This window comes from Danio rerio, chromosome 20 (assembly GCF_049306965.1).
Source record: "Danio rerio strain Tuebingen ecotype United States chromosome 20, GRCz12tu, whole genome shotgun sequence".
In the NCBI taxonomy this organism is placed as follows: domain Eukaryota; kingdom Metazoa; phylum Chordata; class Actinopteri; order Cypriniformes; family Danionidae; genus Danio; species Danio rerio.
The window spans coordinates 32,915,524-32,928,215 of record NC_133195.1 but is presented as its reverse complement, the minus strand read 5'-3'; the positions used below and the strand labels follow the sequence as shown (position 1 = coordinate 32,928,215).

Genomic DNA, 12,692 nt, shown 5'->3' with positions numbered 1-12,692 from the left:
TAATGTTTACTTTCACCGTTTCATTTAGGGAAACTCCCGATGTAAATAAGTAATATCTCCAAACTTTAATAATAAATCTAAATAAAATGCAGCGCTTCCCACCTCCAGTCGCAATGACTTCTGGGACTTCCAGAGTGAGTTCAGTGCTCAAGTCTGCATCAGTGCATCCTCGATATCAAGAACACATCCGGGAAGTTTCACGCGTCCTCCGTACTTGCGGTCTTGAGTATTGGAACTGAACTTGGGCAGCTGATGATGACGTTGCACGAGAACAGGAGGACGCAAGACCGCGGAAGAACGCATATTGAGAAACAGCCATTACATTCGGGCCTGGGCACGCTTACATCATTTATGCTGTGTTTTTCAGTTAGCGCTCTCGCTTAGCACAGTGGACATTTATTTAGTTATATCGCTTTAGTCGTTTGGGATGCGGTGACACACAGTCAAATATTTCGCCGAACAGATCAGCCGATTTTGACGCTCATAAACAATCCAGGTGGATGCTGCACACTGGTGGTGGTGTGGAGAGACCCCCCTCATGATTGTGAAGCACTTTGGGTGTATGACCATACACAATAAATGAGCTAAATAAATACACATTACGTACTTGCTAGTGTATTCAACATTGTACTCCATTGCTTTTACTGTAATAAGTTCATTATAAAATGTTAAAAATGATACTGCATTAGATGCAGTGAATATGATTTAAACCAATTGTTTCTATTGTTTTTTATTCATATTATCGAGTAAATGATGAAATTCCCCTTGGCAAATTGAATTATTCAACCCACAACCCTCAGTCAAGTTTGATTTTTAGCCCTCTACAGAAAAACTTTTGGGCACCCCTGGTTTAACGCCATTTGGTAATTTTAGATGTCATAAAGCAAACATCCTTCATCTTTCATGAGTGGCATGCATTCTAAACAATCTCTGGGTCATTGCAGGTAAAGATTTTGAGAATCTTCTTGGACACTTTTAATGCTTTCTAACAGTTTGCTGCATTTATAAAGCGGCCATGTCTTGACGTTGTTCAGTGTGATGCAATTTACTTTTCTATGTGCGATTTGATTGGACAGGAATCACGTGGTTTATTTTTTTTCTCAGCCAATCCCCATAGACAAGAACAATTAAAGTAGTAACTGCATGTTGAAGGAAAGTAGTGGGGTAAAAGTACTGATACGGGATTAAAATGTACTCAAGGGAAAGTAAAAGTAAACATTTTTCAAACTACTTAGTAAATTGCAAATTCTGAGAAAAACTACTCAATTGTAGTCATTTGAGTATTTGTGATTTGTTAATTTACAACACTGCACTTTACAACTTTTGTGCTGTTTTTTAACTCTTCGAACACCATATGACAGTTCTGCATGACTAACTGAAACTTTAAGCTATTATAATATCATATAAGGTCATGGATTCAGTAAATTCAAACTATAAAGGAGTAGTTCACCTTAAAATCAAATAGTTTCAGAATTTTCTCACCCTCAAGCTATTCTATGGTCCATTTCAACGTGGTGATGCCTTTGGCTCATAAACATTTCCTGCTTGTTGTCAAACTATTTCAAAACTGTAACAAGAGGCATTTAATGATAATGTTAAAACATCTCTCATACCATTATTTATCAAAATGTGGACCATTTGCATTCTTGGAAGCTATGGAAGTTGAAAATATAAAACAGGAAATGCGTTAGGATCATTGTTATTGTTTACATCCCAAGTATCTTAACAGCACTGCATGATGTTTAACCAGCTGAAAATATTTATCTTCCGGAAGCCAATATTAATAGTTTAGAAAGTTTTAAAGATGAATACATTTCTTTAAATAAAAAAGAATTGTTTCAGAAGGCATTCATTAACTCACCAGATTTTGCAATACTTTGTAGATTTACCTGTAGATTTATTTGGATATTTAAATCTTAATGCAGTTTCAAAGCTAAAATGAAGCAGGGCACTGTTTAATATAACTTTGTGTTTTGTCTGAAAAAAAAAAAGCGTAAACTCTTCTGGTGGCTTGAGGATGAGTAAATCTATAAAATGATTTTGAATGATCAATTCCTTTACGGTATAGATTCAGCATGACACATTTCTTAAAACAGTTCTTTTCATCAAACCAGTTGATCCAGTTTAATTCGATTCAATTAACTGGCAAACAAATTGATTCGGGGTAATTTAGTTAATTGAATCAACTGATTCAATCTAATTCAGTTCACTAAAATATTTGATCCATTTCAGTTTAATTCACTTACCCAGTTGATTTATTTTGTTCAATTGAGTTAATGATTTATTCAATTTCTGTTTGACTCATTAAAGCATTTGATTCAGTGAATGAATTAATCCAGTTCAGTTCAGTGAACCAAATTATTTAATTCTGTTTGATCTAGTTTATCTCACTGACTCACTGATTTGTTCATAACAGTTCTAGAGCTCGAAAAAAGGAAATAATAGCAAGTTTTACCTATATTAATCACATAATTGCAAAAACTAATTGCAAATGCAAATTACATATATGACATACAAAGTTCACGCTTGGATTTTAGATTTATTTAAATTTATATTTGTTTAACAATTTTCCTTATCGCAAACACAACTGTAATCTGCTAGTGATTGCGCTGCTTTGGCTTTTTCGAGGTTAATTACTGTAATATCCTGAATATCTAGGAAATGTCTCTAGACTGATGGCATTTCATGCTGTTCAGCCTTGTAATCTTCAAATGTCAGCAAAATTAACTATTTTGTCATTACTTTAGACATTATGCTAGAGAATCATTTAAATACTAGCACTATAGTGACATTTGTGAATTGGCAACAGTTTCTGCTGTTCTGACGTCAGCTGAAGATGAGAATGAATGGCCGAAGAAGTAGTTTCTTTTACAAAAGGGTCTTAAGACTCTCCGTGTTTGATATTCTTTTTTATATACCTGATTATGCCATAAAACTGTTGTATATACGCAATATTACACTCGTAGCAGTGCGATATGGCTTTATATCATTACTGGTGGGACAATAAGGCAACGCACGCTTCCACCAGTACTGATATAAAGTCATATTGCACTGCTACGAGTGTGATATTGCGTTTATAATATATAACATATAAGTTTAAGTGTGTGTGTGTGTGTGTGTGTGTGTGTGTGTTCATATATGTGAAATCCTAATATAAACTTGTATGTCATATATTGCCATATATCAGATCGGTGTATTTTTCAAACGAAAAAATATAATATGGCTTCAAAACGTTTTTATTTCAACTTAAAGTGTTATTTTATCACTGATGAAACTATTATTGTGTAGTCTACCATCTCTTTAATCCAATAGCAGTTTTTTTTTCCCACAATGTGTGTTTGCACTGTGTAATACATGAATGCTGCGTAAGCTTCTGTAAAATGCTGCAGTGCTGAAAGCGCAAAATGACGCTTGCAGATTTTGAACCTGGATCTTTTCTATGACCTAGCAGTGCTGCCCAGCAGGAGCCAGGTACAGGGAGGGAATTTTGAGTCTCGGGGGGAAGCCAGGAGAGCTTGTAACTGTGATATGAGGCCTACAGGCCCTTAAAATCAGCACAGTGTTATCAGAGAGAAAGAGTGCGAGTGAGTGCCTCGAGGGGGAAGGCCCGGGTCCCGTCTCCTCCTCCTCCTCCTCCTCCTGGAAGCTCGCCATCTGCCACAGCTGCTGCTCGGCGCAACCGCCACTCTAATTGACAATGAACCCAAAGGCGCAGCGATAATTGTGGCTGGCCGCTTTGGCAACTTCAGCGGGTTTCAATTCCTTCCTTTCAGGATTCATCAAGCCCCATCTGCTCCTCTCTCTGTGTCTGGCATCTGCCCCTCTACCCCTCCCTTCAGCTCTTTCCCCTGTTCTGCCTCTTTCTTCTCCTCCCCTTTGGACAGTCCAGGCTTTTGTAAGATGCTTATTAGAGAGTCGGTCGGTGGGTAACCCAGAGAGGTTAACCACACCCCAGAGGAGCGGAGCCTCGGCGGGGGCAAGCAGTGTTTGTACAATCCAGAGGCAGATAAAGGACGCATTGTGGTTTTCTCTTTCTCTCGCTCTGCCTTGCTTGCTGCTGCTCTGCATCCACCCTCTTTTCTTTTCAAAAAGCTAAAGAAAAGTGTCGTGTGTCGCAAAGCATGGGGTGGGTCACCCTGTATGTACATGCATATGTGTGTGCGTGTGGATTAACTTGTCTTGATCTTTTTATTCACGTTTTGATAATGGACTTTTTGATACCATTTTTTGGATATGTATTAAAATAGCCACTAATTAATTTAGCCGTCTACATCATCACAAAATTTTAAACTATTCATTCACAAGATGAAATGAACGTTAATTTTGTTACTCAAAGTGTTTTGTGTATGAGTGTGGACACATGCAAAGCCTACAAACAGAGATAAATGATTTGTATGCATGATATGAAAAAAAAAAAAAAAAAAAATATATATATATATATATATATATATATATATATATATATATATATATATATATATATATATATATATATATATATATAAAATAAGATTTTCATGCCATTGATTCAGTTTAATTCAATATTTTATTGACGATGCATTCCATACACAATTTTAGATTTCACTTCACAGCACAAGAATTCTTGTATTAAAATGTATAATTTTTATATACATTTTTGTAATACAAGCTTTTCCTTTAATGCAAGCAGTCAGATATATGAATTGTACAAATAAATAAATATAAATATTATCCTGCTTGCTTTTTACACATTGTCAATCAAGTTGTTAAACACAGTGAATTGTGAGAGTTTCTGCGTTTAAATTACTCGCGCTCGCTTCCCTTGCCATAGTGTTCTACCGCAACATACCGCATATGAGATAAATGATTTCAGTATGCAACAACTGGTTAGGATCTATTACTAAACTAATACCGAGTTGTCCGCGTTGCATCGTTGTGCACCAAAGAAACAATTCAATTTGACACCTCTAATAAATATATATATATATATATATATATATATATATATATATATATATATATATATATATATATATATATATATATATATATATGTGTGTGTGTGTAAGTCCAGCAACCAGCTTTTTACAAAATATTCTTGTTTTTTTTGTGTTCAAAAGGAGAAAGAAAATCAAACAGATTTTGAACAAATGAAGCACGAGTAAATAGTGACAGACTTTTTATTTTTGGGTAAACTAAGCCTTCAAATTTGTTATGAAGTGAATTTTTTTTATTATTAAATTTTTCCAAAAATTTTTTAAATTTTCCACCCTGTTCAAAATTCATGTTGATTATTTAGTTGTGAATTGTTTTGGAAGCCCAAACAATTCTAATCAATTTTATGGTGAAACGACTAATCTCAGCTGATGTACGCCAGACTTAAGCCTTCTTTTCTTATAATAGACCTCAAGCTTGCTTTTAGATCTGCCTTCATCCAATCAACAAGCGATGCCCACAACCAAACCTACACCCTCCATTTTTCTATTTCAATAATAGATTTTACTCAGATGTATGTCACTGTCAATATAAAAAACAATCTGTCACTACTCACTTCAAGTTGCATTGCAACTCTAGTACCTGTGTGCCCAACAGCAGCTGTTTGGTTTGTTGGATAACCCTCTTAGTGTTTATTTGGGCAGTGTGAACATGCCAGTTTCCCATCCTTCTCAATCCAGCTGCCAACTTGATATTGTTTGAAATGTTGCCATTTGTCTAGAGCCAGTAGAAACATATACATTTTGAAGAAATATTGCTCTTGCTCTTACTGTTGCAGATAACTTTGGATCAGATTTCCTCGCCTCCACGATCTCTGAAGGATAGAAGTGATTCCGGTCAGAAAGATGGCTATCGGAGATGTATCTCCATTAGTTGTAGAGCAGGCTCTGGGATAGCTAAGCGTCTCTTTGGCAGAGCTCAGAGTTGGCACTCAGACAGCACCAGACAGCCAAGAGGGGATTGTGCCACTGCCATGCCAACCGCCTCTGCCAACTGAGCCTTCTCGCTGCCAGGCTCCTGTCACACAACAGATACGTACGGCCTGCTCAGCCTCGCTCCGCACAGGCAGGCCAGAGACCAACACTGCCAGGGCTAATTGAGGGCAGGGTCTCCCAGCTGCCACACGTAGATAGAATTGTGTACTAAACCTAGAAAAATCTGAGAAACATAAGCTTTCACGTGGGCTTTGTGATTTGCATTCACACACTTATGGTGTCATTTGTACCTGTACGCAAAACAGCTGCTAGTTGAGCGTTACAGACAGGTTCGTAGAACCTGGTATTACATATTACAGTTAAATAGCAATCTTGGACAACACCCACTTTTTATTATCAGCACATATCTCATTTTACATACATGTTTAGTGGCATGTTTCATATGTAAATTTACTCGATTCATCACTGAGCCTTGCTTTAACGTTATGGATCAATTCTTCCTTGGTAAATGTTGCCATCAGTTATTTTTTTGTCAGAAATGTATGTGCAGCAGATGAAATGCAGATTCAGTTTGAGTCATGCATTGTGTTGACAAAAGGTACTAAATATATATTTTTATGCCTCTTAAAGTATATTTTTACAATACTGTTTATTCATTCATTCATTTTCTTTTTCGTCTTAGTCCTTTTATCAATTAGGGGTCGCCACAGGGGAATGAACCACCAACTTATCCAGCATGTGTTTTACGCAGCGGATGCCTTTCCAGCCACAACCCAACACTGGGAAACACGCATACACTCTTGCATTCACACACATACAATACGGCTTATACAATTCACCTATACCGCATATCTTTGGACTATGGGGAAAACCGGAGCACTCAGGCCCCGTTTACACTAGTGCGTTTTAGTTTGAAAACGCATAAGTTTTGCTACGGTTACGCCATCCGTCCACACTACGCCGGAGTTCTCGAGCGCCGAAAACGGAGCGTTTCGAAAACGCTGGAGAGGCCGTTTTCATTCTAAAACGCTGCTGCTCCGTCTCAGTGTGGATGGGGAAAGACGGAGACATCTGAAAACGGAGGCGGGGCTGCAAACGTTCGCCTGTCTGATTGGGGCTTTTCCTCAATATTAAGTAGCCCACACACACAGTTCAGTCTCGCATCCTCTTCTTGTAAGTTAAGACTTCGCAAGTTTGATCAAGGCTGCAGTCTCTTCTTCTCAGTTTGATATGGAAAACATACCGAGGACACGCGTCAATCTTCACAGGGAACAGTGTACTTTATAAATTCATTCACATCACCTTGGCTACGTTGTTTCACTTTCTCAACAATAAAATGTAAACATGATTTAAGGAACTGCCTATTTTCTTTTTAATATTAACAACTAAACAGACAGCAGAAATGTTGAGGCGTCGTGCTGCATATATGAGCATCATCTTCACTGTGTGGATATTTATAACAAAACGGAGCCGATAACAACTGTCTCCTTTCAATTTCAGTGAAAATACGAAACACACCCTCTCTTTTGCTGAATATCAGTTTTAATAATCGATAATTATAAAAGTATAACATACAATAAGTTTATACATTGTAGGAAATAAAGGCAAGCGATCAGTCAGTGTACCTGGATTAAACATTAACTTATCTTTGCGCTTAACCAAAACATGTTACCCGTGAACAAGTAACTTAACAGATTCCAATGACCAAAGTCAGGGAATTGGCCTATGTCGTTAGATAAAGACAACAACATGAATGAAATATCACGTTTAGCAAATATAGTGAGATTAGATCCAGCGGGAGATGCTTGATGAGCAGTCCGACAAGCAGAGCTCTCATCTGGGTAGAAATGCTGGAGCGCTTGCCCGAGAGAGTGTGTGTGTGGTCACGTGATGTGCGTTTTCAGCGTTTTGGTGTGGACGGAGAGCAGTTCAGAAACGCTGGGTAAAACGCAAGTGTGGACGCGGATCGTTTTCATTCTACAACGCCGTTTTAAAACTAAAACGCACTAGTGTAAACGGGGCCTCAGAGAAAACCCAGGCCAACATAACATGCAAACGCCGCACAGAAATGGCAACTGACCCAGCTAGGTCTTGAAATAAGCCACACTTCTTCTAGTGCAGTGGTCACCAAACTTGTTCCTGGAGGGCCGGTGTCCTGCAGATTTTAACTCTAACCCTAATCAAGCACACCTGAACATTCTAATCAAGCTCTTACCTGGTATACTTGAAATCCAGGTAGGTGTGTTGAGGCAAGTTGGAGCTAAAATCTGCAGGGACACTGACCCTCCAGGACCGAGATTGGTGACCCCTGTTCTAGTGTGTCAGAAATTCCCGACTCTGTTATCTTTGCCGATCCTTCCACTATCCTTCCTTTTTTATGTAGTATATATATATATATATATATATATATATATATATATATATATATATATATATATATATATATATATATATATATATATATATAATTGATAAAGAATTGATAACAATGACATTAAGGGCGGCAAGTTCAAGGTTCGAGTCCCAGCTGGACTAGTTGCCATTTCTGTGTAGAGTTTACAGGTTATCCCTGTGTTTGCGTGGGTTTCCCTACCGGTGCTCCAGTTCCCCCACAGTCCAGGCAGGCATATAAAGCAAACCATCGCATCATGCCGAAACCAATAATATTAGGGAGCCTCCGAAACCATTTTTTTTGTATTTGATCCCGATATCAAAATTCTGTTGTATAGATTATTATGCGTTATTGAAAAATCAAGGAGGACGCAGCAAAGAAATGTTACATAAATTAAAGCTGTATTATTTTATACATCAGCCTTGCATTTGAAAAGAAAACACAAGGGCGATCATAAGCAGAAAGACCCCTAGCCTATAACATGTTTTATGGAATGGCCTATCTTAAACAAGTGTAATAGCCACACGCCATCGTTACCAGACTTGGGCAAAGTTTGCCTCTCCTTTCACTCTGCCCCAAAGCCCCATCAGGCCCTCTTTAGCCTAATTTATTCAGCGGTCCGAAAAAAGGCTGGCCGCTGGCCCCAAGGAAGCCCCGCTTTGGCTAGATCAGGCCCCGGAAGTGACAGTAAAAACGCGACTGGCCTTGGCTTGCCCTGGCTCGGTTACTTTAGGCACGATAGTGGAAACGCAGTTAATAAATGTATAAACAATGACATCTATGGACAAAATTTATTTTTTAAAGAGTCCTATATCTGTTTATTTTCTTCCAATCTGCTGATTTCTCATGCACTGCATTCAGGTTATCAAAATAAGCACTCTTTTCATGGCAAAACTGGGACAAAATGCAATTAATGTAATTACCTTGTCACAAATCACTGCTCAATTCAAACAAATGTTATCTGACCACTGCTGTTTTGTGAACAGAAAAGGCGAATGCGACTGTATTCACAGTCATGAAACTGGCCAAGAAATTTTTCTATGATTAAGCTCTTCCATTTGGCTTCTCATCTGCCGTGACATGCTGAGGATGTATTTTTAGTACTCTGTGGGTTTGATGTGACCGATTAATGAAGGCCTGTGATGCCAGGGCATTTTCAACACTCTGCCAGTGCACTCTGTTTGGAACGCCTGCATAAATAATGGGAACATCGTGTTCAACAAATAGCCCAGTGCCAAAATACACTCATACATAGTAAATTATCCTGAAATACAGGCAGCTCTAAACTTCACTAGCAGGGCACTTGAAATCGCTGTAGTGAATCGGCATTACTTACACATTTGTAGTTCACTCAGTAATAGAGCTCCCATGCTAATTACATAGCTGTCGAATTGTTTCAGGCTAGTGAGGCAGATCATGGATTCTCTAACAAGATCCATCTGGATTGTTATACTTTTTAAAAATGATGTTTCTAAAAGGGTGTTTTTGTAGAGATTCTCTTAAAGTATTATTTTGGGTTCCCCACAGAATCATTCTGTGAACTGTTTTTAAAATGACCACTTGATAAGAATCAAATTTATTATAGAAAACAAACGAAAAAAAACAAAACAAATCTAGAATTTATTGTATTTTGTACATAAAAATAACTGAAACTAACAAATTCTAGCAAAAACATCCTTTGATTTTGTCTTTGTAAATGTATTTAATACATTGCTGTAACTGTGAGCCTTTTAGAAGTAAATCTATTTACTTCACGATGCCTCATGATGCCACGGTGCCTTATGGCACCTCAGAGTCTGTAATCCTGATGCCATTGGCCAGATCAGGCTGGTCCTCCTCCAGTCATCTTCGCTTTTGCTCCCGCGGCAAAAACAATGGCTGGACATGACAGCAGGACAGTGACAGCATTAGGTACGACCCGAGCAGAAACTTAAATGTATTCATTTAACACATTTGTGCCCAATAATGGGTTTTATTTCTGTATTAGTGATCGCGAACTAACCTTAATTCATTAAATCGAATTGAATAATTTTAAATGATTCACATCTCTAATTTAAATGATTCACATCTCTAATAACGCACTTCTTTACAAACAACTAATTTTTTACATGCCTAATACCCCCCTTCTGACTCAAAATAAATCAATATATCCTGAGTTATTCAGTTTTTAGAACAGTACACTGAGATCAAATTTGAGAAGAGGTGAACTCACAATACTGTGCATGCGTAATTCAGTGAACTGAACACAAACAGCCTGTTGTGACTGAATTAAACTTGAACAACTGCAGCACGGGTAAACTGGGGGCTTAAATGAGAGGATCTGGTGAAACATAAGTTTATTTCATAACAGAAAGTCGTAATGAAATATAAATAAGTGAATCATGCTTCAATTGGGTTGCCAAACGTAATTATACTTTTCTGATCATTGTGTTTGTGACACACCAACACAGGAAGAACATGCAAACTCCACACAGAAACGCCAACTGACCTAGCCTAGGCTCGAACCAGCGACCTTCTTGCTGTGAGGCGACAGCACTACCATCTGCGCCAATAAATTAATTTACCTATGTTGATGTAAAACTACCCAATTGGGCTAACACCCGTCCAATCACTAACATTCCATCTCAGTAAAAGTTTTAACAAAAGATTATTTATTAACTCTATTTACCAAATATGGATTAATTATCTTCCTCACATTAATATTTGTTTTTAATTGATTTTTTTTATGTTTTAACTGCATGAGCCATTAGAAAAAATTGCTTTAATTTTAGAAGAAGAAATTTAGAAAATTAGAAGAAATTTCTTTCATAATGGTCTTAAAAAGGTCTTAAAATTTTTTAAGTCTTAAATTTGACTTGATGAAACCTGTAAAAAACACAAACTTGTAATAGTCTGTGGTTTAAACAAAATAATTATCAACCAAGCAACGATAACTGGAAACATTCCACCTTTAATAATGTCAGAGCTTACACATAAATCCAAAATTGATGACAGAGGACACCAACTCTCGTGATGTACTGTCTTTTATCTCAATATGCTGTCAAAAACTAAACTCTCTCTCTCTCTCTCTCTCTCTCTCTCTCTCTCTCTCTCTCTCTCTCTCTCTCTCTATATATATATATATATATATATATTCTGAAGTCATAGAAGAAGGTTGAAGAATGTGACTTGAACTGAACATGAAGACTACCAAAATGAGTCAACTGATAACACAGATGAATTCAGTGGAGAAATAATTGGAATTGTTTAGACTGTAAACCTTTTTAGGTGCCCTTGTGATCAATGATTCGACTAGCATTCAAGAAATATTATGTTGTTTGGCACTGGGTAACATGACTACAAACTCTCTAGCCTAAATATTTAAAAGAAAGTACATCAGGCTGCAGACAAAAACAAGACAAGTTCAGACATTTATATTTTCATTCGTTAACTGTAGATGTATAAGCTGAACAATAAGGAGCAACAAGTAGGGATGCAAAAATATAAAAATTCAAGCAGATACAAGTAACCAATAACTCTTTATATTTTGATGGTCAAATACAAATTTTGAAATAGTTTTTTTTTCTAAGCCTGACTACAAAACTAATAGACAAACTGATTTTATTAAAGCTTTAAAAATACAATGTGTAAGATTTTTCTATCGAAATATTCAAAAACTACCTGCAATGATTTCACACTCAGTCACTACATCATAAACCTTACACCTTTGTTGACTTGTCTAAAGTGTGATTCTCTTCTGTGTAATGCATGAACTGACGGAAATAATCTATAAATTATAGCTTAAATTGATCAACCTAGTTTTCTTATAAGGGTTATAGCAGTAGTATTAAAATGTGCTTAAATGGTGATAGTATATTGCACATCTCTAACAGCAAGTGAATTAAAAATCAAACCAGAATTGCCACTTGAAGCACACACTATGAAATATATTTTTGTATGATGATCATAAGTTTTAAAAGGGAAAATCACTGGATACTGTTTGCAAACTTTCCAATCATGACTGGAAACATTATGAAGTATATAACCAGGGTGTCTGCTGAGTCTTAAAGATCTTAAAGTGTCTTAAATTTTAAACATTTTAGGCCTTAAAAAGTTTTAAATTCACTGAAATATTGTGTTGTAGGTTTTAAATACTTTTACATGTTCTCTGTCCAAGTAATGCTACCAAATCTGGCCGAGATCTATATAATCATCAACAATCTAGGCAGAGCAACATATCCCTTTAGATGATTTTATATTTTCCATTTATATAAAAACAATTTACAGAAGTAAGCGTTAATAAGTAGACATAAAACTTAAAGTTTTATAACAGAAACACATTGAATCCATTTCGACCAAAAGCCAACAAATACTTTATATATTTTTGATTAATCATGTAATTGTCTCTGCAA

The 12,692-nt window shown here is 36.7% G+C and overlaps 1 long non-coding RNA gene across 9 annotated transcripts in view; it reads left to right on the top strand.

Annotated features, from left to right (window-relative positions):
* The window catches only part of LOC137488661 (uncharacterized), a 331,464-nt gene that overhangs the window by 105,450 nt on the left and 213,322 nt on the right, over positions 1 to 12,692 (top strand). The window contains exon 4 of one of the 9 annotated variants that reach the window (XR_012395828.1): positions 5,753 to 6,541. The exons of the other annotated variants lie outside the window; for them this stretch is intronic. This is a non-coding gene — a long non-coding RNA (uncharacterized lncRNA). Of the gene's footprint in view, positions 1 to 5,752; positions 6,542 to 12,692 lie in introns of those variants that run through there. 9 annotated transcript variants of the gene reach the window in all.